The following is a 23,841-nucleotide window of genomic DNA, read 5'->3' on the forward strand; positions in this document are numbered from 1 at the left end:
CAAGAATGCTTTATCAAACTTACACCTTAGTAACAGAATATTTGGACATGTTCCATATCATTTACAAAAAGTGTAATTAAGACGATTAAAAAGTTGCATTCACCACAAAATTATCACACAAAAAAATACTCCCTCGTCTTCAATATGGACACCCACAGCTCCATAGAGTGTGAAGTGGAAAATGTTTTATTGGTGGAAAACATGGATAGAACACACACGTGAAAAACAGATGTCTGAATGGGACTTAAAAATACAACTAATCAAACCACCTAAGAATAATTGGGATTGCTTTGCAATAGTGATAATCTTTTCAAATACAGTGTCAATATCATCTAGCAACTATCATTTTCTATCAGTTATCTTTACTATAGCAAATGCTGTTATGAGTGTAAATCTCATTAAATGTGGTTTTTACATTTATGGCTCATGCCACCAATGATCTTTATGACACCGCAGTTACTCAAGGTATCATTGATACCCCCACTAAATCAGACGCTACTCTTCTGAACCCAGCACTGCATCCTCCACCTTTCATCTGAGATCAACATCTGTTGGAGGCATCATCTAAACCAGCCAGGTGTGGGCAATCATTTATAGATTGACAGGGGAAATACAGCAATACATTATTCAATATTTTAAGTAAAAAAAAGTGAATAAAAAAATATTAGGGCTCTGTAATTTTGGTTGGCGCCTTTTCACACTAGTTTAGGTGTGCTGGTCCTTTTTTTCTATTGAATCAGGGCTCTGTAATTGATGTAAAATGAGGGGTGACAAGTAGTGTTGAGCATTCCGATACCGCAAGTATCGGGTATCGGCCGATACTTGCGGTATCGGAATTCCGATACCGGGATTCCGATACTTGCCGCGTATCGGATACCGGAATCGGAAGTTCTAAGATTCAAAAAGCAGAAATTCAGCCAATGAGATTGATTCCAAGTGTGGGCACATCCTGTTTAGCATGGAGGGCATGAAACTACTGGCAAGGCTGTGATTGGCTGGTGTAATGATGTCATGATGCAGTTTAAAAGTCGCTGGCGCCATTTTGCGATCACTCTGCTGTGAATTCAGTTAGTGACAGGACGCTGTTTGCTGACTGAGGGACAGTTTAGAGATAGCGATTTGCTTCTTTGTGCTTTCCAAAGGCTAATTTAGCAACCGCTGTGTTCACCTACTATTCACCTTGCTTTTGCCTTGTAGCGCTGTTTTCACAGCGATCTGCAGGGTCTGTGTGTGTGTGTGTGTGAGTGCAGCCCAGTCTCCAGTCTGAGTGCAGCCACATAGGCCATCCATAGTTGGTTGTATTCAGTTCAGGGAGGGTGGTTCATTGCCTCATACTGTTCCTTTTTTTTTTTTTTTTCCCAAGTAGTGTAGTCTGCTGCTAATTTATTCAAAAAAATCCTATTAGTGTCTTTCCACCCGTCTCCAGCTAATTTGTGGAAAAACACTACATAGGATAAAGTAGAGGAGGGTTTTTGGGCCTTGCAGCGCCGTTTACGGCTGTCTGCACGGTCTCCGTGTGACTGCAGCTCGCCCTGTAATCTGTGAGCAGCTGTAGCCTGGTTGTCTCCAGCTCAGGGTTTTTCACTGCGTCATACCGCCAAATCAATTTTCTTTTTTTTCAAAGTAGTGTAGTCTGCTGCTAATTAATTTTAAAAAATCCTATTAGTGTCTTTCCACCCGTCTCCAGCTAATTTGTGGAAAAACACTACATAGGATAAAGTAGAGGAGGGTTTTTGGGCCTTGCAGCGCCGTTTACGGCTGTCTGCACGGTCTCCGTGTGACTGCAGCTCGCCCTGTAATCTGTGAGCAGCTGTAGCCTGGTTGTCTCCAGCTCAGGGTTTTTCACTGCGTCATACCGCCAAATCAATTTTCTTTTTTTTCAAAGTAGTGTAGTCTGCTGCTAATTAATTTAAAAAAATCCTATTAGTGTCTTTCCACCCGTCTCCAGCTAATTTGTGGAAAAACACTACATAGGATAAAGTAGAGGAGGGTTTTTGGGCCTTGCAGCGCCGTTTACGGCTGTCTGCACGGTCTCCGTGTGACTGCAGCTCGCCCTGTAATCTGTGAGCAGCTATAGCCTGGTTGTCTCCAGCTCAGGGTTTTTCACTGCGTCATACTGCCAAATCAATTTTCTTTTTTTTCAAAGTAGTGTAGTCTGCTGCTAATTAATTTAAAAAAATCCTATTAGTGTCTTTCCACCCGTCTCCAGCTAATTTGTGGAAAAACACTACATAGGATAAAGTAGAGGAGGGTTTTTGGGCCTTGCAGCGCCGTTTACGGCTGTCTGCACGGTCTCCGTGTGACTGCAGCTCGCCCTGTAATCTGTGAGCAGCTATAGCCTGGTTGTCTCCAGCTCAGGGTTTTTCACTGCGTCATACCGCCAAATCAATTTTCTTTTTTTTCCAAATAGTGTAGTCTGCTGCTAATTTATTCAAAAAAATCCTATTAGTGTCTTTCCACCCGTCTCCAGCTAATTTGTGGAAAAACACTACATAGGATAAAGTAGAGGAGGGTTTTTGGGCCTTGTAGCGCCGTTTACGTCTGTCTGCACGGTCTCCGTGTGACTGCAGCTCTATCTGTTGTCAGTTCAGCCCCCAAAAAATAAATAAATAATAAAGTTCACCAAACACACCAGTTACACCACTTTACATTTCTGTAGGCCCCATTAGCTCATATTAAAGTCTAGTCCACACTTTAGATAATTAGTGCTTCTTATACCTGTTAGGAGGAGTTGCTCAGGAATAAGCACACAAATCCGTTAGTACTTTTCTGCTTATCTTTATCAGTCAACCAAGATGAAGAAGGCAGTGAGTAAGGCACGGGGGCGTGGGAGCCGTCGCGGAGCAGGGAGGGGACGTGGGGATTCTGTGCCTGCTGCGGGCACCGGTGACTCATCAGCACCCACTTTCACCAGGCAACAGTCGTTCATGCGAAGCTTTGTGTCCGAGCGCCGTACACCGCTGCTGCGTGAAGAACAAATTGAAGCTGTTGTCGGATGGATGGCAGCTAATGCATCAACTTCCATTAGTGCCACATCCTCTCAGACACAGAGCACTGGAGAGCAGCCATCTGTCTCTTCACCACCTGCCAAATTGCCCAGGCAGACAGAGAGCCCAGGACAGGAGCCGTCTCTACTTCTGTTCTCTGAATCTCTTGGCTTGGAAACAGGGGGCCAGCCAAGCAGCATTGGAGAAATGGAAGAAGAGGCAGGGTGCAGTGATGCCCAACAGCTTTTTCTGTCTTCCTCTGAAGAGGCGGGTGGGCCAGTGGCTCCGGTCACCACATCGCAGGCCGCATCAGCTGATGATGACACTCAGGTGCCACTTACTGGTGCGTGCTCTGCTGCTGAGACTACCCAGGAGGAGCAGTTGGGGGCAGAGGGTAGTGTAGATGATGAGGTCCTCGACCCATCTTGGCGTGAGGGACAGGAAGGTGGTGGGAGCAGCTCTGAGGAAGAGATTCCCCGTACGGCCCAAAGAGGGAGAGGGAGGGGGAAGACTGCGGATCCTGCAGCCTCCGCTTTGGCACCCGTTAGGAGCATGTCTCTTCCAAAAGCCAAAAAGGGCGCTCCCAAGACTTGCAGTGCCTGGTCCTTTTTTGACACAGTTGCAGATGACATTTGCTATGTCAGATGCAACGTGTGTCATCAAAAAGTCAAAAGAGGGAAAAATGTCAGCAACCTCAATACCTCCAACATGTGGAAACATGTGCGCAACAGGCACCCGGCGGAGTTAGAAAAACACACTGAAGAGGTAGGCCAACCAACAGCGGCAGCTACCACCTCTTCAGCTCGTGTTGCCTCTTCCTCTACCTCACACGCAGCTGGTTCGGCGTCCTCCCAGGATCGCCGTGGAAGAACCTCTGCCCCTGTTGTCCAGAGACCCGCTGTAATTCCACCCGCAGCGCCACTTTCCCAGTCATCCACACACTCCCAGCCCAGTCTACAGCCATCGGTAGTACAGGCATGGGAGAAAAGGCGGCCTTTCTCGTCAAACCACCCACGAGCACAGGCTCTGACTGCAGGCATTGCCAAACTTCTGTCACTGGAAATGCTGTCATTCAGGCTGGTGGAGACTGACAGCTTCCGTGACTTGATGTCATTGGCAGTCCCACAGTACAATGTGCCCAGCCGCTTTTACTTCAGCAGGCAAGCCGTCCCTGCCCTGCAGAAGCATGTGGAGGGACACATAAAACACGCGCTACTGAACGCCGTCAGTAGCAAGGTCCACCTCACCACCGATGCGTGGACCAGTCAACATGGACAGGGGCGATACCTTTCCCTCACTGCCCATTGGGTTAATGTCGTTGAGCCGGGTACAGACCGTGCGAGTGGCGCAGGACGTGTCCTGCCCACTCCAAGGATTGCAGGAATCCATTCTGTACGCATTGACTCCTCCTCTTACACCAGTTCCTCAGAATCATCGCTGCAGGAGCCGTCACAGTCCACCTCCACATGGACCCGTGATGAACGTGTACCTGTTACGACCGACATGAGCACAGCCGTGGCCAAACGTCAACAGGCCGTCTTGAAATTAATTTTCTTGGGGAATCGTAGCCACACAGCGCAGGAGCTCTGGAATGCCATCAAGCAGGAGAGCGATGTGTGGTTTGTGCCAGCGAATCTCCAGCCAGGCATGGTAGTGTGTGATAATGGCCGAAATCTGGTGGCAGCTCTGGGCCTCGGCAACCTCACTCACATCCCATGTCTGGCACATGTGCTCAATTTGGTCGTGCAGAGCTTTTTGAGGGACTATCCGGATCTTGATGCACTGCTGCACAAGGTCCGCCTAGAGTGTGCTCACTTGCGGCGTTCCAGCACGGCAAAAGCGCGCATTGCGGCTCTGCAGCGCCGACACCGCCTGCCGGAACATCGCATCATATGTGACCTACCTACCAGGTGGAATTCCACGTTACATATGTTGGAGCGGTTGTGTGAGCAGCAGCAAGCTGTAATGGAGTACCAGCTGCTTCAGGCGCAAAAAAGTCGCAGTCAGCGCCGTACAGACTTCACAACCACAGAGTGGGCCACTATGAATGACGTCTGCCAGGTTTTGCGTCCCTTTGATTATTCCACGCGGATGGCGAGTGCAGATGATGCACTAGTCAGCATGACTGTCCCCCTTATCTGCCTGCTTGAAAAATCACTGCAAGCGCTAAGGGATGATGTTGTGGAAGAGGTGGAGGATGAGGATTCACCATTTCCATCATCTTCTGGACAGTCAGCGCCACGTGGTTCCTCACAAACGCGTAGGCAGGGGACCGTTTGTGAGGAGGTTGAGGAGGAGTCAATGGAGGAGGAAGACATCCGTCCAGAGGAGGGAGTTACACAATTGTCCAGTACTCAGTGTGTACAGCGAGGGTGGGGTGATGACGAGCGGGCAGAGATCACGCCTCCAGCAGGGGACAGCGTTTCTTGGGCAGTTGGCAGTCTGCAGCACATGGTGGATTACATGCTGCAGTGCCTGAGAAACGACCGCCGCATCGCCCACATTCTCAACATGTCTGATTATTGGGTGTTCACCCTCCTCGATCCTCGCTACCGGGACAACGTAGAAAGCCTCATCACACCGTTGAACCGGGAGCGAAAAATGCGGGAGTACCAAGACACACTGGTCAATTCCATCATCTTCTCCATTCCAACTGAGAGAAGTGCTGCTAGTGCATTCCAAAGCAGCTCAGTGCGTCCAGGCCGTGGTGGAGGCTCTGCACAAAGAGGGAGCAGAAGCAGTGCCTCTGCCCAAGGCAAGACCAGTATGGCCGAACTGTGGCACAGTTTTCTGTGCCCGCCACAAAAGTCTACACCATCACAGACGGCTCCAGTCAGCAGGAGGCAACGGTTCCGTCAGATGGTGACAGACTACATGTCTTGCCCTCTTGCTGTACTCCCAGACGGCTCTTCCCCTTTCAAGTTTTGGGTCTCAAAGCTGGATACATGGCCAGAGCTAAGCCAGTATGCATTGGAGGTGCTGTCTTGCCCTGCGGCCAGTGTATTATCGGAACGTGTCTTTAGTGCTGCAGGTGGTGTACTAACTGACCGTCGCATGCGACTATCCTCCGATAACGTTGACCGGCTTACTTTCCTGAAAATGAACAAGGCCTGGATCTCGCCGGAATTTGCCACTCCTCCTCCTGATTGAATAATTAGGTCACTGTATACGTTATCCAGGTCTCCTGTTGTGTTCATCTTTCTACCACCTGAACTTAAATTCCTGGGCTCCAACACCGCCAGTTGAGGCTCAGACGTGCCGTCTGCACAGTCAAAACATACGACCCAGTGTTATTGGGTTTCAGTAACGTCAGCTGATCCCCAGCTGTGTAGCCGGCAATGTGTCATGCGACCGCCACGCTGACACAACAACTGAAATGTAAGGGAATCTGTCCCCCCCCCCCCAAGGCGTTTGTTACTGAAAGAGCCACCTTGTGCAGCAGTAATGCTGCCCAAGGAAAAGGTAGCTATTTTTGTTTAGCTCCTTGCACACGCAGAACTTAACACTTATAAAATGTGTCCCCTGCAACCGTAAAACCGTCCCGGAGGTGGGACTTTCCTTCGTAATGTGACGCAGCCCAGCCGTCATTCCTACCCCCCCGGCGCCGCGCACCGGCTCCTCAGCGTTGTTTTATTCCGTCCAGGAGCCTGCGCTGTTATGTTATCCCGTGGCCAGGCACACTTAGCGCTGCCCGTCTTCTGGCATCATTTGGTGTCTGGATGGCTGCGCCTGTGCGGCCGCGCTGGCAGAGAGCCCGCCTCGCAGTGTCTTCTGATTTAATCCCACTGGGGGCCTGGGATCCATGGACATGCGCAGTGCATATCTGAACCTCCACCTCTCACTCATTTCCCTATGGCTTCTTCAGACTGTTCGGTGTCAGCTGGTCCCTAACAGCATGCCACGGCCGTGACACCGCACAGTCTGAAGAAGCCATAGGGAGATGAGTGAGAGGTGGAGGTTCAGATATGCACTGCGCATGTCCATGGATCCCAGGCCCCCAGTGGGATTAAATCAGAAGACACTGCGAGGCGGGCTCTCTGCCAGCGCGGCCGCACAGGCGCAGCCATCCAGACACCAAATGATGCCAGAAGACGGGCAGCGCTAAGTGTGCCTGGCCATGGGATAACATAACAGCGCAGGCTCCTGGACGGAATAAAACAACGCTGAGGAGCCGGTGCGCGGCGCCGGGGGGGTAGGAATGACGGCTGGGCTGCGTCACATTACGAAGGAAAGTCCCACCTCCGGGACGGTTTTACGGTTGCAGGGGACACATTTTATAAGTGTTTAGTTCTGTGTTTGCAAGGAGCATGATGAAAAGAGCCACCTTTTCCTTTTGCATCTTTTGTGCTGCACAAGCTGGCTCTTTCAGCTACAAACGCCTTGGGGGGGGGTTAAAGGTTCCCTTTCGACTTTCTCAGGCTTCGGCCTACATTGTGTTCCTCTGCTTTTCCACCTGTCCCTGGGCTCCAACACCGCTAGTTGTTGCCTGGTAGTGCTGTACGCACAGTCAACAGTCGCTCCTCTGTTATTGGGGTTCAGTAACGTCAGCTGTTCCCCTGCTGTGTGTGTGGCAATCCCTCCTACCTCCTCCAACCTCCTCCTCCTCCACCTGTCCCTGGGCTCCAACACCGCCAGTTGCCGTCCAGAAGTGCTGTACGCACAGTCAACAGTCCCTCCTCTGTTATTGGGGTTCAGTAACGTCAGCTGTTCCCCTGCTGTGTGTGTGGCAATCCCTCCTACCTCCTCCTACCTCCTCCAACCTCCTCCTCCTCCACCTGTCCCTGGGCTCCAACACCGCCAGTTGCCGTCCAGAAGTGCTGTACGCACAGTCAACAGTCCCTCCTCTGTTATTGGGGTTCAGTAACGTCAGCTGTTCCCCTGCTGTGTGTGTGGCAATCCCTCCTACCTCCTCCAACCTCCTCCTCCTCCACCGGTCCCTGGGCTCCAACACCGCCAGTTGCCGTCCAGAAGTGCTGTACGCACAGTCAACAGTCCCTCCTCTGTTATTGGGGTTCAGTAACGTCAGCTGTTCCCCTGCTGTGTGTGTGGCAATCCCTCCTACCTCCTCCAACCTCCTCCTCCTCCACCTGTCCCTGGGCTCCAACACCGCCAGTTGCCGTCCAGAAGTGCTGTACGCACAGTCAACAGTCCCTCCTCTGTTATTGGGGTTCAGTAACGTCAGCTGTTCCCCTGCTGTGTGTGTGGCAATCCCTCCTACCTCCTCCAACCTCCTCCTCCTCCACCTGTCCCTGGGCTCCAACACCGCCAGTTGCCGTCCAGAAGTGCTGTACGCACAGTCAACAGTCCCTCCTCTGTTATTGGGGTTCAGTAACGTCAGCTGTTCCCCTGCTGTGTGTGTGGCAATCCCTCCTACCTCCTCCAACCTCCTCCTCCTCCACCTGTCCCTGGGCTCCAACACCGCCAGTTGCCGTCCAGAAGTGCTGTACGCACAGTCAACAGTCGCTCCTCTGTTATTGGGGTTCAGTAACGTCAGCTGTTCCCCTGCTGTGTGTGTGGCAATCCCTCCTACCTCCTCCAACCTCCTCCTCCTCCACCTGTCCCTGGGCTCCAACACCGCCAGTTGCCGTCCAGAAGTGCTGTACGCACAGTCAACAGTCCCTCCTCTGTTATTGGGGTTCAGTAACGTCAGCTGTTCCCCTGCTGTGTGTGTGGCAATCCCTCCTACCTCCTCCTACCTCCTCCAACCTCCTCCTCCTCCACCTGTCCCTGGGCTCCAACACCGCCAGTTGCCGTCCAGAAGTGCTGTACGCACAGTCAACAGTCCCTCCTCTGTTATTGGGGTTCAGTAACGTCAGCTGTTCCCCTGCTGTGTGTGTGGCAATCCCTCCTACCTCCTCCAACCTCCTCCTCCTCCACCTGTCCCTGGGCTCCAACACCGCCAGTTGCCGTCCAGAAGTGCTGTACGCACAGTCAACAGTCCCTCCTCTGTTATTGGGGTTCAGTAACGTCAGCTGTTCCCCTGCTGTGTGTGTGGCAATCCCTCCTACCTCCTCCAACCTCCTCCTCCTCCACCTGTCCCTGGGCTCCAACACCGCCAGTTGCCGTCCAGAAGTGCTGTACGCACAGTCAACAGTCGCTCCTCTGTTATTGGGGTTCAGTAACGTCAGCTGTTCCCCTGCTGTGTGTGTGGCAATCCCTCCTACCTCCTCCTACCTCCTCCAACCTCCTCCTCCTCCACCTGTCCCTGGGCTCCAACACCGCCAGTTGCCGTCCAGAAGTGCTGTACGCACAGTCAACAGTCCCTCCTCTGTTATTGGGGTTCAGTAACGTCAGCTGTTCCCCTGCTGTGTGTGTGGCAATCCCTCCTACCTCCTCCTACCTCCTCCAACCTCCTCCTCCTCCACCTGTCCCTGGGCTCCAACACCGCCAGTTGCCGTCCAGAAGTGCTGTACGCACAGTCAACAGTCCCTCCTCTGTTATTGGGGTTCAGTAACGTCAGCTGTTCCCCTGCTGTGTGTGTGGCAATCCCTCCTACCTCCTCCAACCTCCTCCAACCTCCTCCTCCTCCACCTGTCCCTGGGCTCCAACACCGCCAGTTGCCGTCCAGAAGTGCTGTACGCACAGTCAACAGTCCCTCCTCTGTTATTGGGGTTCAGTAACGTCAGCTGTTCCCCTGCTGTGTGTGTGGCAATCCCTCCTACCTCCTCCAACCTCCTCCTCCTCCACCTGTCCCTGGGCTCCAACACCGCCAGTTGCCGTCCAGAAGTGCTGTACGCACAGTCAACAGTCCCTCCTCTGTTATTGGGGTTCAGTAACGTCAGCTGTTCCCCTGCTGTGTATACGGCAACGTGTACTGCGACCGCCACGCAGGCACAACAAGTTAAATGTAAGGGAACCTGACCCCCCCCCCCCCCCCCCAGGCGTTTGTTACTGAAGGAGCCACCTTGTGCAGCAGTAATGATGCAAAGGGAAAAAGTGCCTCTTTTCGTGATGCTCCTTGCACATGCTGAACCAAACACTTATGAAATGTGTCCCCACACAGCGTTACACCGTCCGGTAGGTGGAACTTTCCTTTGTCGTGTGACGCAGCACAGCCATCATTTTTACCCCCTTGGCGCCGTGCGCCCCCTCCTCAGCGTTGTTTGAATCTGTCCCGGAGCCTGCGCTGTTAGGTTAGCCCTTGGCCATGCACACATGTTGCGCTGCCCGTCTTCTGACCTCATTTGGTGTCAGGCTGGCTGCGCCTGTGCGGGTGCGCTGGCCGAGATCCCGCCTCGCAGTGTCGTCTAATGTAATCCCACCGCGGGCCTGTGATCCGTGCCCGTGCGCAGTGCATATCCTCTCCTCTCACTCCCCTCCCTATGGCTTCTTCAGACTGTGCGATGTCAGCTGGTCCCTAATAGCATGCCACGGCCGTGACACCGCACAGTCTGAAAAAGCCGTAGGGAGGGGAGTGAGAGGAGAGGATATGCACTGCGCACGGGCACGGATCACAGGCCCGCGGTGGGATTACATGAGACGACACTGCGAGGCGGGATCTCGGCCAGCGCACCCGCACAGGCGCAGCCAGCCTGACACCAAATGAGGTCAGAAGACGGGCAGCGCAACATGTGTGCATGGCCATGGGCTAACCTAACAGCGCAGGCTCCGGGACAGATTCAAACAACGCTGAGGAGGGGGCGAACGGCGACAAGGGGGTAAAAATGATGGCTGTGCTGCGTCACACGACAAAGGAAAGTTCCACCTACCGGACGGTTTAACGCTGTGTGGGGACACATTTCATAAATGTTAGGTTCCGCATGTACAAGGACCATAATTAAAAGAGCTAAGTTTACCTTTTCCAGCATTAGTGCTGTACACAATGGCTCTTTCAGCTACAAACGCCTGGGGGGGGGGGGGTTAAAGGTTTCCTTTCAACTTGCTCGAGTGCAGGCTTCGGCCTACACTCCGCTCCCCCTGCTCCTCCTGCTGACCCTGGGCTCTAACACCGCCAGTTTTTGCCCAGATGTGCTAGCTGCACAGAGAAAAACACCAGCCAATGTGTCAGTGGGGTCCAGCACCGCCAGCTGTTCCCCTGCTGTGTAGCCGGCAACGTGTCCTGCGACCGCCACGCAGACACAAGAACTGAAATTGAAGGGAACCTGTCCCCCCTCCCCCAGGTGTTTCTATGTTTTACAGCTACCTTGAACAGCAGTAATGCTGCATGTGTGCAAGGTGGCTCAGAAACGTATTCTCCTCGCACATGTGGAACTGAAAACACGTCTGCAATGTGTCCTCTGTGTGACCATTTAACCGTCCCGGTGGTGTGACTTTCCTTTGTAATGACACGCTGCAACCCCCTTGGTAGCGCTGCCCGTCTTCTGGCATCATTGTTTGGCTGCCTGCGCCTCTGCGGCCGCCCTGACCCACACAACGCCCCTCGGTGTCTTATTTATTGGGACTGCGAGGGTGTGATTGATGGGCAGGATCAGTGCATCAGTTCGCCTGTCCCTCCTCTCCTTCCGCCTTCTTCGGACTGTGCGGCTTCATGGCCGTGGCATGCGATAAGGGATCAGATGACGCCGCACAGTCTGAAGCGGGTGTAAGGACCCGAGTGTGAGAGGCGAACATATGTGCTGCGCCAGGCCCTGAATCCCAGCCCCGCAGTGTTTTAACAATGTTAAGACACTGCGGGGCTGGGATTCATGGTCATCGCGAACCGCACCGGCCGACATTACATGATGCCAGAAGATGGGCAGCGCTAACGGCGCTAGGCCAGGGGATAACACGACAGCGCAGACTCCTGTACAGCAAATAACAACGCTCGGGAGGCTGCACCCAGCACCAAGGTGGGATTCTTGACACCTGTGCTGCGTCTCATTACAAAGGGAACTCTCGCCTCCATTACACAGTTTGACTGTATAAAGGGCTAAATGTTATACGTGTTCCATTCAGCGTGTGCAAGGAGAAAAATTACAAGAGCAACCTTTGACTTGCGCAGCACTGCTGCTGCATAAGCTGTGGCTCTTCTACTTTGTAACCCCTGAGGGGGGGTTAAAGGTGACTTTTGAAATCGGTTCAATTAGGCTTCGGCCTACACTCTGCTCCACCTGCAGAGCCCGGGCTCCAACAACGCTAGTTGCTGTCCGGAAGTGCTGGCTGCACAGAGCCAAACACCTCGCCAATGTGTCAGTGGGGTCCAGCACCGCCAGCTGTTCCCCTGCTGTGTAGCCGGCAACGTGTCCTGCAAAAGCCACGCAGACACAACACACCCAAAGCTGCCGCCTGTGCAGGCTTCGGCCTACACTCCCCTCCCCCTGCTCCTCCTCCTCCTGCTCCTCCTCCTGCTGTCCCTGGGCTCTAACACACCGCCAGTTTTTGCCCAGATGTGCTAGCTGCACAGAGAAAAACACCAGCCAATGTGTCAGTGGGGTCCAGCACCGCCAGCTGTTCCCCTGCTGTGCAGCCGGCAACGTGTCCTGCAAAAGCCACGCAGACACAAGAACTGAAATTGAAGGGAACCTGTCCCCCCTCCCCCAGGCGTTTTTACGTTATCCAGCCACCTTGTACAGCGGTACTGCTGCATGTGTGCAAGGTGGCTCAGAAACGTATTCTCCTCGCACATGTGGAACTGAAAACACGTCTGCAATGTGTCCTCTGTGTGACCATTTAACCGTCCCGGTGGTGTGACTTTCCTTTGTAATGACACGCTGCAACCCCCTTGGTAGCGCTGCCCGTCTTCTGGCATCATTGTTTGGCTGCCTGCGCCTCTGCGGCCGCCCTGACCCACACAACGCCCCTCGGTGTCTTATTTATTGGGACTGCGAGGGTGTGATTGATGGGCAGGATCAGTGCATCAGTTCGCCTGTCCCTCCTCTCCTTCCGCCTTCTTCGGACTGTGCGGCTTCATGGCCGTGGCATGCGATAAGGGATCAGATGACGCCGCACAGTCTGAAGCGGGTGTAAGGACCCGAGTGTGAGAGGCGAACATATGTGCTGCGCCAGGCCCTGAATCCCAGCCCCGCAGTGTTTTAACAATGTTAAGACACTGCGGGGCTGGGATTCATGGTCATCGCGAACCGCACCGGCCGACATTACATGATGCCAGAAGATGGGCAGCGCTAACGGCGCTAGGCCAGGGGATAACACGACAGCGCAGACTCCTGTACAGCAAATAACAACGCTCGGGAGGCTGCACCCAGCACCAAGGTGGGATTCTTGACACCTGTGCTGCGTCTCATTACAAAGGGAACTCTCGCCTCCATTACACAGTTTGACTGTATAAAGGGCTAAATGTTATACGTGTTCCATTCAGCGTGTGCAAGGAGAAAAATTACAAGAGCAACCTTTGACTTGCGCAGCACTGCTGCTGCATAAGCTGTGGCTCTTCTACTTTGTAACCCCTGAGGGGGGGTTAAAGGTGACTTTTGAAATCGGTTCAATTAGGCTTCGGCCTACACTCTGCTCCACCTGCAGAGCCCGGGCTCCAACAACGCTAGTTGCTGTCCGGAAGTGCTGGCTGCACAGAGCCAAACACCTCGCCAATGTGTCAGTGGGGTCCAGCACCGCCAGCTGTTCCCCTGCTGTGTAGCCGGCAACGTGTCCTGCAAAAGCCACGCAGACACAACACACCCAAAGCTGCCGCCTGTGCAGGCTTCGGCCTACACTCCCCTCCCCCTGCTCCTCCTCCTCCTGCTCCTCCTCCTGCTGTCCCTGGGCTCTAACACACCGCCAGTTTTTGCCCAGATGTGCTAGCTGCACAGAGAAAAACACCAGCCAATGTGTCAGTGGGGTCCAGCACCGCCAGCTGTTCCCCTGCTGTGCAGCCGGCAACGTGTCCTGCAAAAGCCACGCAGACACAAGAACTGAAATTGAAGGGAACCTGTCCCCCCTCCCCCAGGCGTTTTTACGTTATCCAGCCACCTTGTACAGCGGTACTGCTGCATGTGTGCAAGGTGGCTCAGAAACGTATTCTCCTCGCACATGTGGAACTGAAAACACGTCTGCAATGTGTCCTCTGTGTGACCATTTAACCGTCCCGGTGGTGTGACTTTCCTTTGTAATGACACGCTGCAACCCCCTTGGTAGCGCTGCCCGTCTTCTGGCATCATTGTTTGGCTGCCTGCGCCTCTGCGGCCGCCCTGACCCACACAACGCCCCTCGGTGTCTTATTTATTGGGACTGCGAGGGTGTGATTGATGGGCAGGATCAGTGCATCAGTTCGCCTGTCCCTCCTCTCCTTCCGCCTTCTTCGGACTGTGCGGCTTCATGGCCGTGGCATGCGATAAGGGATCAGATGACGCCGCACAGTCTGAAGCGGGTGTAAGGACCCGAGTGTGAGAGGCGAACATATGTGCTGCGCCAGGCCCTGAATCCCAGCCCCGCAGTGTTTTAACAATGTTAAGACACTGCGGGGCTGGGATTCATGGTCATCGCGAACCGCACCGGCCGACATTACATGATGCCAGAAGATGGGCAGCGCTAACGGCGCTAGGCCAGGGGATAACACGACAGCGCAGACTCCTGTACAGCAAATAACAACGCTCGGGAGGCTGCACCCAGCACCAAGGTGGGATTCTTGACACCTGTGCTGCGTCTCATTACAAAGGGAACTCTCGCCTCCATTACACAGTTTGACTGTATAAAGGGCTAAATGTTATACGTGTTCCATTCAGCGTGTGCAAGGAGAAAAATTACAAGAGCAACCTTTGACTTGCGCAGCACTGCTGCTGCATAAGCTGTGGCTCTTCTACTTTGTAACCCCTGAGGGGGGGTTAAAGGTGACTTTTGAAATCGGTTCAATTAGGCTTCGGCCTACACTCTGCTCCACCTGCAGAGCCCGGGCTCCAACAACGCTAGTTGCTGTCCGGAAGTGCTGGCTGCACAGAGCCAAACACCTCGCCAATGTGTCAGTGGGGTCCAGCACCGCCAGCTGTTCCCCTGCTGTGTAGCCGGCAACGTGTCCTGCAAAAGCCACGCAGACACAACACACCCAAAGCTGCCGCCTGTGCAGGCTTCGGCCTACACTCCCCTCCCCCTGCTCCTCCTCCTCCTGCTCCTCCTCCTGCTGTCCCTGGGCTCTAACACACCGCCAGTTTTTGCCCAGATGTGCTAGCTGCACAGAGAAAAACACCAGCCAATGTGTCAGTGGGGTCCAGCACCGCCAGCTGTTCCCCTGCTGTGCAGCCGGCAACGTGTCCTGCAAAAGCCACGCAGACACAAGAACTGAAATTGAAGGGAACCTGTCCCCCCTCCCCCAGGCGTTTTTACGTTATCCAGCCACCTTGTACAGCGGTACTGCTGCATGTGTGCAAGGTGGCTCAGAAACGTATTCTCCTCGCACATGTGGAACTGAAAACACGTCTGCAATGTGTCCTCTGTGTGACCATTTAACCGTCCCGGTGGTGTGACTTTCCTTTGTAATGACACGCTGCAACCCCCTTGGTAGCGCTGCCCGTCTTCTGGCATCATTGTTTGGCTGCCTGCGCCTCTGCGGCCGCCCTGACCCACACAACGCCCCTCGGTGTCTTATTTATTGGGACTGCGAGGGTGTGATTGATGGGCAGGATCAGTGCATCAGTTCGCCTGTCCCTCCTCTCCTTCCGCCTTCTTCGGACTGTGCGGCTTCATGGCCGTGGCATGCGATAAGGGATCAGATGACGCCACATAGTCTGAAGCAGGTGTAAGAACCCAAGCGAGAGGCGAACATATGTACTGCGCCAGGCCATGAATCCCAGCCCCGCAGTGTTTAAACTATGTCAATACACTGCGGGGCTGTGATTCATGGGCATCGCGAACCGCACCGGCCAACATTAAATGAGGTCAGAAGATGGGCAGCGCTAACAGCGCTAGGCCAGGGGATAACACGACAGCGCAGACTCCTGTACAGCAAATAACAACGCTCAGGAGGCTGCACCCAGCACCAAGGTGGGATTCTTGACATCTGTGCTGCGTCTCATTACAAAGGGAACTCGCGCCTCCAACACAGTTTGACTGTATAAAGGGCTAAATGTTATACGTGTTTCATTCAGCGTGTGCAAGGAGCGAAATTAAAAGAGCAACCTTTGACTTGTGCAGCACTACTGCTGCATAAGCTGTGGCTCTTCTACTTTCTAACCCCTGAGGGGGGGTTAAAGGTTACCTTTGAAATTGGTTCAAGTAGGCTTCGGCCTACACTCTGCTCCCCCTGCAGAGCCCGGGCTACAACACCGCTCGTTGCTGTCCGGAAGTGCTGGCTGCACAGAGCCAAACACCTCGCCAATGTGTCAGTGGGGTCCAGCACCGCCAGCTGTTCCCCTGCTGTGTAGCCGGCAACGTGTCCTGCAAAAGCCACGCAGACACAACACACCCAAAGCTGCCGCCTGTGCAGGCTTCGGCCTACACTCCCCTCCCCCTGCTCCTCCTCCTCCTGCTCCTCCTCCTGCTGTCCCTGGGCTCTAACACACCGCCAGTTTTTGCCCAGATGTGCTAGCTGCACAGAGAAAAACACCAGCCAATGTGTCAGTGGGGTCCAGCACCGCCAGCTGTTCCCCTGCTGTGCAGCCGGCAACGTGTCCTGCAAAAGCCACGCAGACACAAGAACTGAAATTGAAGGGAACCTGTCCCCCCTCCCCCAGGCGTTTTTACGTTATCCAGCCACCTTGTACAGCGGTACTGCTGCATGTGTGCAAGGTGGCTCAGAAACGTATTCTCCTCGCACATGTGGAACTGAAAACACGTCTGCAATGTGTCCTCTGTGTGACCATTTAACCGTCCCGGTGGTGTGACTTTCCTTTGTAATGACACGCTGCAACCCCCTTGGTAGCGCTGCCCGTCTTCTGGCATCATTGTTTGGCTGCCTGCGCCTCTGCGGCCGCCCTGACCCACACAACGCCCCTCGGTGTCTTATTTATTGGGACTGCGAGGGTGTGATTGATGGGCAGGATCAGTGCATCAGTTCGCCTGTCCCTCCTCTCCTTCCGCCTTCTTCGGACTGTGCGGCTTCATGGCCGTGGCATGCGATAAGGGATCAGATGACGCCGCACAGTCTGAAGCGGGTGTAAGGACCCGAGTGTGAGAGGCGAACATATGTGCTGCGCCAGGCCCTGAATCCCAGCCCCGCAGTGTTTTAACAATGTTAAGACACTGCGGGGCTGGGATTCATGGTCATCGCGAACCGCACCGGCCGACATTACATGATGCCAGAAGATGGGCAGCGCTAACGGCGCTAGGCCAGGGGATAACACGACAGCGCAGACTCCTGTACAGCAAATAACAACGCTCGGGAGGCTGCACCCAGCACCAAGGTGGGATTCTTGACACCTGTGCTGCGTCTCATTACAAAGGGAACTCTCGCCTCCATTACACAGTTTGACTGTATAAAGGGCTAAATGTTATACGTGTTCCATTCAGCGTGTGCAAGGAGAAAAATTACAAGAGCAACCTTTGACTTGCGCAGCACTGCTGCTGCATAAGCTGTGGCTCTTCTACTTTGTAACCCCTGAGGGGGGGTTAAAGGTGACTTTTGAAATCGGTTCAATTAGGCTTCGGCCTACACTCTGCTCCACCTGCAGAGCCCGGGCTCCAACAACGCTAGTTGCTGTCCGGAAGTGCTGGCTGCACAGAGCCAAACACCTCGCCAATGTGTCAGTGGGGTCCAGCACCGCCAGCTGTTCCCCTGCTGTGTAGCCGGCAACGTGTCCTGCAAAAGCCACGCAGACACAACACACCCAAAGCTGCCGCCTGTGCAGGCTTCGGCCTACACTCCCCTCCCCCTGCTCCTCCTCCTCCTGCTCCTCCTCCTGCTGTCCCTGGGCTCTAACACACCGCCAGTTTTTGCCCAGATGTGCTAGCTGCACAGAGAAAAACACCAGCCAATGTGTCAGTGGGGTCCAGCACCGCCAGCTGTTCCCCTGCTGTGCAGCCGGCAACGTGTCCTGCAAAAGCCACGCAGACACAAGAACTGAAATTGAAGGGAACCTGTCCCCCCTCCCCCAGGCGTTTTTACGTTATCCAGCCACCTTGTACAGCGGTACTGCTGCATGTGTGCAAGGTGGCTCAGAAACGTATTCTCCTCGCACATGTGGAACTGAAAACACGTCTGCAATGTGTCCTCTGTGTGACCATTTAACCGTCCCGGTGGTGTGACTTTCCTTTGTAATGACACGCTGCAACCCCCTTGGTAGCGCTGCCCGTCTTCTGGCATCATTGTTTGGCTGCCTGCGCCTCTGCGGCCGCCCTGACCCACACAACGCCCCTCGGTGTCTTATTTATTGGGACTGCGAGGGTGTGATTGATGGGCAGGATCAGTGCATCAGTTCGCCTGTCCCTCCTCTCCTTCCGCCTTCTTCGGACTGTGCGGCTTCATGGCCGTGGCATGCGATAAGGGATCAGATGACGCCGCACAGTCTGAAGCGGGTGTAAGGACCCGAGTGTGAGAGGCGAACATATGTGCTGCGCCAGGCCCTGAATCCCAGCCCCGCAGTGTTTTAACAATGTTAAGACACTGCGGGGCTGGGATTCATGGTCATCGCGAACCGCACCGGCCGACATTACATGATGCCAGAAGATGGGCAGCGCTAACGGCGCTAGGCCAGGGGATAACACGACAGCGCAGACTCCTGTACAGCAAATAACAACGCTCGGGAGGCTGCACCCAGCACCAAGGTGGGATTCTTGACACCTGTGCTGCGTCTCATTACAAAGGGAACTCTCGCCTCCATTACACAGTTTGACTGTATAAAGGGCTAAATGTTATACGTGTTCCATTCAGCGTGTGCAAGGAGAAAAATTACAAGAGCAACCTTTGACTTGCGCAGCACTGCTGCTGCATAAGCTGTGGCTCTTCTACTTTGTAACCCCTGAGGGGGGGTTAAAGGTGACTTTTGAAATCGGTTCAATTAGGCTTCGGCCTACACTCTGCTCCACCTGCAGAGCCCGGGCTCCAACAACGCTAGTTGCTGTCCGGAAGTGCTGGCTGCACAGAGCCAAACACCTCGCCAATGTGTCAGTGGGGTCCAGCACCGCCAGCTGTTCCCCTGCTGTGTAGCCGGCAACGTGTCCTGCAAAAGCCACGCAGACACAACACACCCAAAGCTGCCGCCTGTGCAGGCTTCGGCCTACACTCCCCTCCCCCTGCTCCTCCTCCTCCTGCTCCTCCTCCTGCTGTCCCTGGGCTCTAACACACCGCCAGTTTTTGCCCAGATGTGCTAGCTGCACAGAGAAAAACACCAGCCAATGTGTCAGTGGGGTCCAGCACCGCCAGCTGTTCCCCTGCTGTGCAGCCGGCAACGTGTCCTGCAAAAGCCACGCAGACACAAGAACTGAAATTGAAGGGAACCTGTCCCCCCTCCCCCAGGCGTTTTTACGTTATCCAGCCACCTTGTACAGCGGTACTGCTGCATGTGTGCAAGGTGGCTCAGAAACGTATTCTCCTCGCACATGTGGAACTGAAAACACGTCTGCAATGTGTCCTCTGTGTGACCATTTAACCGTCCCGGTGGTGTGACTTTCCTTTGTAATGACACGCTGCAACCCCCTTGGTAGCGCTGCCCGTCTTCTGGCATCATTGTTTGGCTGCCTGCGCCTCTGCGGCCGCCCTGACCCACACAACGCCCCTCGGTGTCTTATTTATTGGGACTGCGAGGGTGTGATTGATGGGCAGGATCAGTGCATCAGTTCGCCTGTCCCTCCTCTCCTTCCGCCTTCTTCGGACTGTGCGGCTTCATGGCCGTGGCATGCGATAAGGGATCAGATGACGCCGCACAGTCTGAAGCGGGTGTAAGGACCCGAGTGTGAGAGGCGAACATATGTGCTGCGCCAGGCCCTGAATCCCAGCCCCGCAGTGTTTTAACAATGTTAAGACACTGCGGGGCTGGGATTCATGGTCATCGCGAACCGCACCGGCCGACATTACATGATGCCAGAAGATGGGCAGCGCTAACGGCGCTAGGCCAGGGGATAACACGACAGCGCAGACTCCTGTACAGCAAATAACAACGCTCGGGAGGCTGCACCCAGCACCAAGGTGGGATTCTTGACACCTGTGCTGCGTCTCATTACAAAGGGAACTCTCGCCTCCATTACACAGTTTGACTGTATAAAGGGCTAAATGTTATACGTGTTCCATTCAGCGTGTGCAAGGAGAAAAATTACAAGAGCAACCTTTGACTTGCGCAGCACTGCTGCTGCATAAGCTGTGGCTCTTCTACTTTGTAACCCCTGAGGGGGGGTTAAAGGTGACTTTTGAAATCGGTTCAATTAGGCTTCGGCCTACACTCTGCTCCACCTGCAGAGCCCGGGCTCCAACAACGCTAGTTGCTGTCCGGAAGTGCTGGCTGCACAGAGCCAAACACCTCGCCAATGTGTCAGTGGGGTCCAGCACCGCCAGCTGTTCCCCTGCTGTGTAGCCGGCAACGTGTCCTGCAAAAGCCACGCAGACACAACACACCCAAAGCTGCCGCCTGTGCAGGCTTCGGCCTACACTCCCCTCCCCCTGCTCCTCCTCCTCCTGCTCCTCCTCCTGCTGTCCCTGGGCTCTAACACACCGCCAGTTTTTGCCCAGATGTGCTAGCTGCACAGAGAAAAACACCAGCCAATGTGTCAGTGGGGTCCAGCACCGCCAGCTGTTCCCCTGCTGTGCAGCCGGCAACGTGTCCTGCAAAAGCCACGCAGACACAAGAACTGAAATTGAAGGGAACCTGTCCCCCCTCCCCCAGGCGTTTTTACGTTATCCAGCCACCTTGTACAGCGGTACTGCTGCATGTGTGCAAGGTGGCTCAGAAACGTATTCTCCTCGCACATGTGGAACTGAAAACACGTCTGCAATGTGTCCTCTGTGTGACCATTTAACCGTCCCGGTGGTGTGACTTTCCTTTGTAATGACACGCTGCAACCCCCTTGGTAGCGCTGCCCGTCTTCTGGCATCATTGTTTGGCTGCCTGCGCCTCTGCGGCCGCCCTGACCCACACAACGCCCCTCGGTGTCTTATTTATTGGGACTGCGAGGGTGTGATTGATGGGCAGGATCAGTGCATCAGTTCGCCTGTCCCTCCTCTCCTTCCGCCTTCTTCGGACTGTGCGGCTTCATGGCCGTGGCATGCGATAAGGGATCAGATGACGCCGCACAGTCTGAAGCGGGTGTAAGGACCCGAGTGTGAGAGGCGAACATATGTGCTGCGCCAGGCCCTGAATCCCAGCCCCGCAGTGTTTTAACAATGTTAAGACACTGCGGGGCTGGGATTCATGGTCATCGCGAACCGCACCGGCCGACATTACATGATGCCAGAAGATGGGCAGCGCTAACGGCGCTAGGCCAGGGGATAACACGACAGCGCAGACTCCTGTACAGCAAATAACAACGCTCGGGAGGCTGCACCCAGCACCAAGGTGGGATTCTTGACACCTGTGCTGCGTCTCATTACAAAGGGAACTCTCGCCTCCATTACACAGTTTGACTGTATAAAGGGCTAAATGTTATACGTGTTCCATTCAGCGTGTGCAAGGAGAAAAATTACAAGAGCAACCTTTGACTTGCGCAGCACTGCTGCTGCATAAGCTGTGGCTCTTCTACTTTGTAACCCCTGAGGGGGGGTTAAAGGTGACTTTTGAAATCGGTTCAATTAGGCTTCGGCCTACACTCTGCTCCACCTGCAGAGCCCGGGCTCCAACAACGCTAGTTGCTGTCCGGAAGTGCTGGCTGCACAGAGCCAAACACCTCGCCAATGTGTCAGTGGGGTCCAGCACCGCCAGCTGTTCCCCTGCTGTGTAGCCGGCAACGTGTCCTGCAAAAGCCACGCAGACACAACACACCCAAAGCTGCCGCCTGTGCAGGCTTCGGCCTACACTCCCCTCCCCCTGCTCCTCCTCCTCCTGCTCCTCCTCCTGCTGTCCCTGGGCTCTAACACACCGCCAGTTTTTGCCCAGATGTGCTAGCTGCACAGAGAAAAACACCAGCCAATGTGTCAGTGGGGTCCAGCACCGCCAGCTGTTCCCCTGCTGTGCAGCCGGCAACGTGTCCTGCAAAAGCCACGCAGACACAAGAACTGAAATTGAAGGGAACCTGTCCCCCCTCCCCCAGGCGTTTTTACGTTATCCAGCCACCTTGTACAGCGGTACTGCTGCATGTGTGCAAGGTGGCTCAGAAACGTATTCTCCTCGCACATGTGGAACTGAAAACACGTCTGCAATGTGTCCTCTGTGTGACCATTTAACCGTCCCGGTGGTGTGACTTTCCTTTGTAATGACACGCTGCAACCCCCTTGGTAGCGCTGCCCGTCTTCTGGCATCATTGTTTGGCTGCCTGCGCCTCTGCGGCCGCCCTGACCCACACAACGCCCCTCGGTGTCTTATTTATTGGGACTGCGAGGGTGTGATTGATGGGCAGGATCAGTGCATCAGTTCGCCTGTCCCTCCTCTCCTTCCGCCTTCTTCGGACTGTGCGGCTTCATGGCCGTGGCATGCGATAAGGGATCAGATGACGCCACATAGTCTGAAGCAGGTGTAAGAACCCAAGCGAGAGGCGAACATATGTACTGCGCCAGGCCATGAATCCCAGCCCCGCAGTGTTTAAACTATGTCAATACACTGCGGGGCTGTGATTCATGGGCATCGCGAACCGCACCGGCCAACATTAAATAAGGTCAGAAGATGGGCAGCGCTAACAGCGCTAGGCCAGGGGATAACACGACAGCGCAGACTCCTGTACAGCAAATAACAACGCTCAGGAGGCTGCACCCAGCACCAAGGTGGGATTCTTGACATCTGTGCTGCGTCTCATTACAAAGGGAACTCGCGCCTCCAACACAGTTTGACTGTATAAAGGGCTAAATGTTATACGTGTTTCATTCAGCGTGTGCAAGGAGCGAAATTAAAAGAGCAACCTTTGACTTGTGCAGCACTACTGCTGCATAAGCTGTGGCTCTTCTACTTTCTAACCCCTGAGGGGGGGTTAAAGGTTACCTTTGAAATTGGTTCAAGTAGGCTTCGGCCTACACTCTGCTCCCCCTGCAGAGCCCGGGCTACAACACCGCTCGTTGCTGTCCGGAAGTGCTGGCTGCACAGAGCCAAACACCTCGCCAATGTGTCAGTGGGGTCCAGCACCGCCAGCTGTTCCCCTGCTGTGTAGCCGGCAACGTGTCCTGCAAAAGCCACGCAGACACAACACACCCAAAGCTGCCGCCTGTGCAGGCTTCGGCCTACACTCCCCTCCCCCTGCTCCTCCTCCTCCTGCTCCTCCTCCTGCTGTCCCTGGGCTCTAACACACCGCCAGTTTTTGCCCAGATGTGCTAGCTGCACAGAGAAAAACACCAGCCAATGTGTCAGTGGGGTCCAGCACCGCCAGCTGTTCCCCTGCTGTGCAGCCGGCAACGTGTCCTGCAAAAGCCACGCAGACACAAGAACTGAAATTGAAGGGAACCTGTCCCCCCTCCCCCAGGCGTTTTTACGTTATCCAGCCACCTTGTACAGCGGTACTGCTGCATGTGTGCAAGGTGGCTCAGAAACGTATTCTCCTCGCACATGTGGAACTGAAAACACGTCTGCAATGTGTCCTCTGTGTGACCATTTAACCGTCCCGGTGGTGTGACTTTCCTTTGTAATGACACGCTGCAACCCCCTTGGTAGCGCTGCCCGTCTTCTGGCATCATTGTTTGGCTGCCTGCGCCTCTGCGGCCGCCCTGACCCACACAACGCCCCTCGGTGTCTTATTTATTGGGACTGCGAGGGTGTGATTGATGGGCAGGATCAGTGCATCAGTTCGCCTGTCCCTCCTCTCCTTCCGCCTTCTTCGGACTGTGCGGCTTCATGGCCGTGGCATGCGATAAGGGATCAGATGACGCCGCACAGTCTGAAGCGGGTGTAAGGACCCGAGTGTGAGAGGCGAACATATGTGCTGCGCCAGGCCCTGAATCCCAGCCCCGCAGTGTTTTAACAATGTT

This window comes from Ranitomeya variabilis, chromosome 1, assembly GCF_051348905.1.
Source record: "Ranitomeya variabilis isolate aRanVar5 chromosome 1, aRanVar5.hap1, whole genome shotgun sequence".
Lineage (NCBI taxonomy): Eukaryota > Metazoa > Chordata > Amphibia > Anura > Dendrobatidae > Ranitomeya > Ranitomeya variabilis.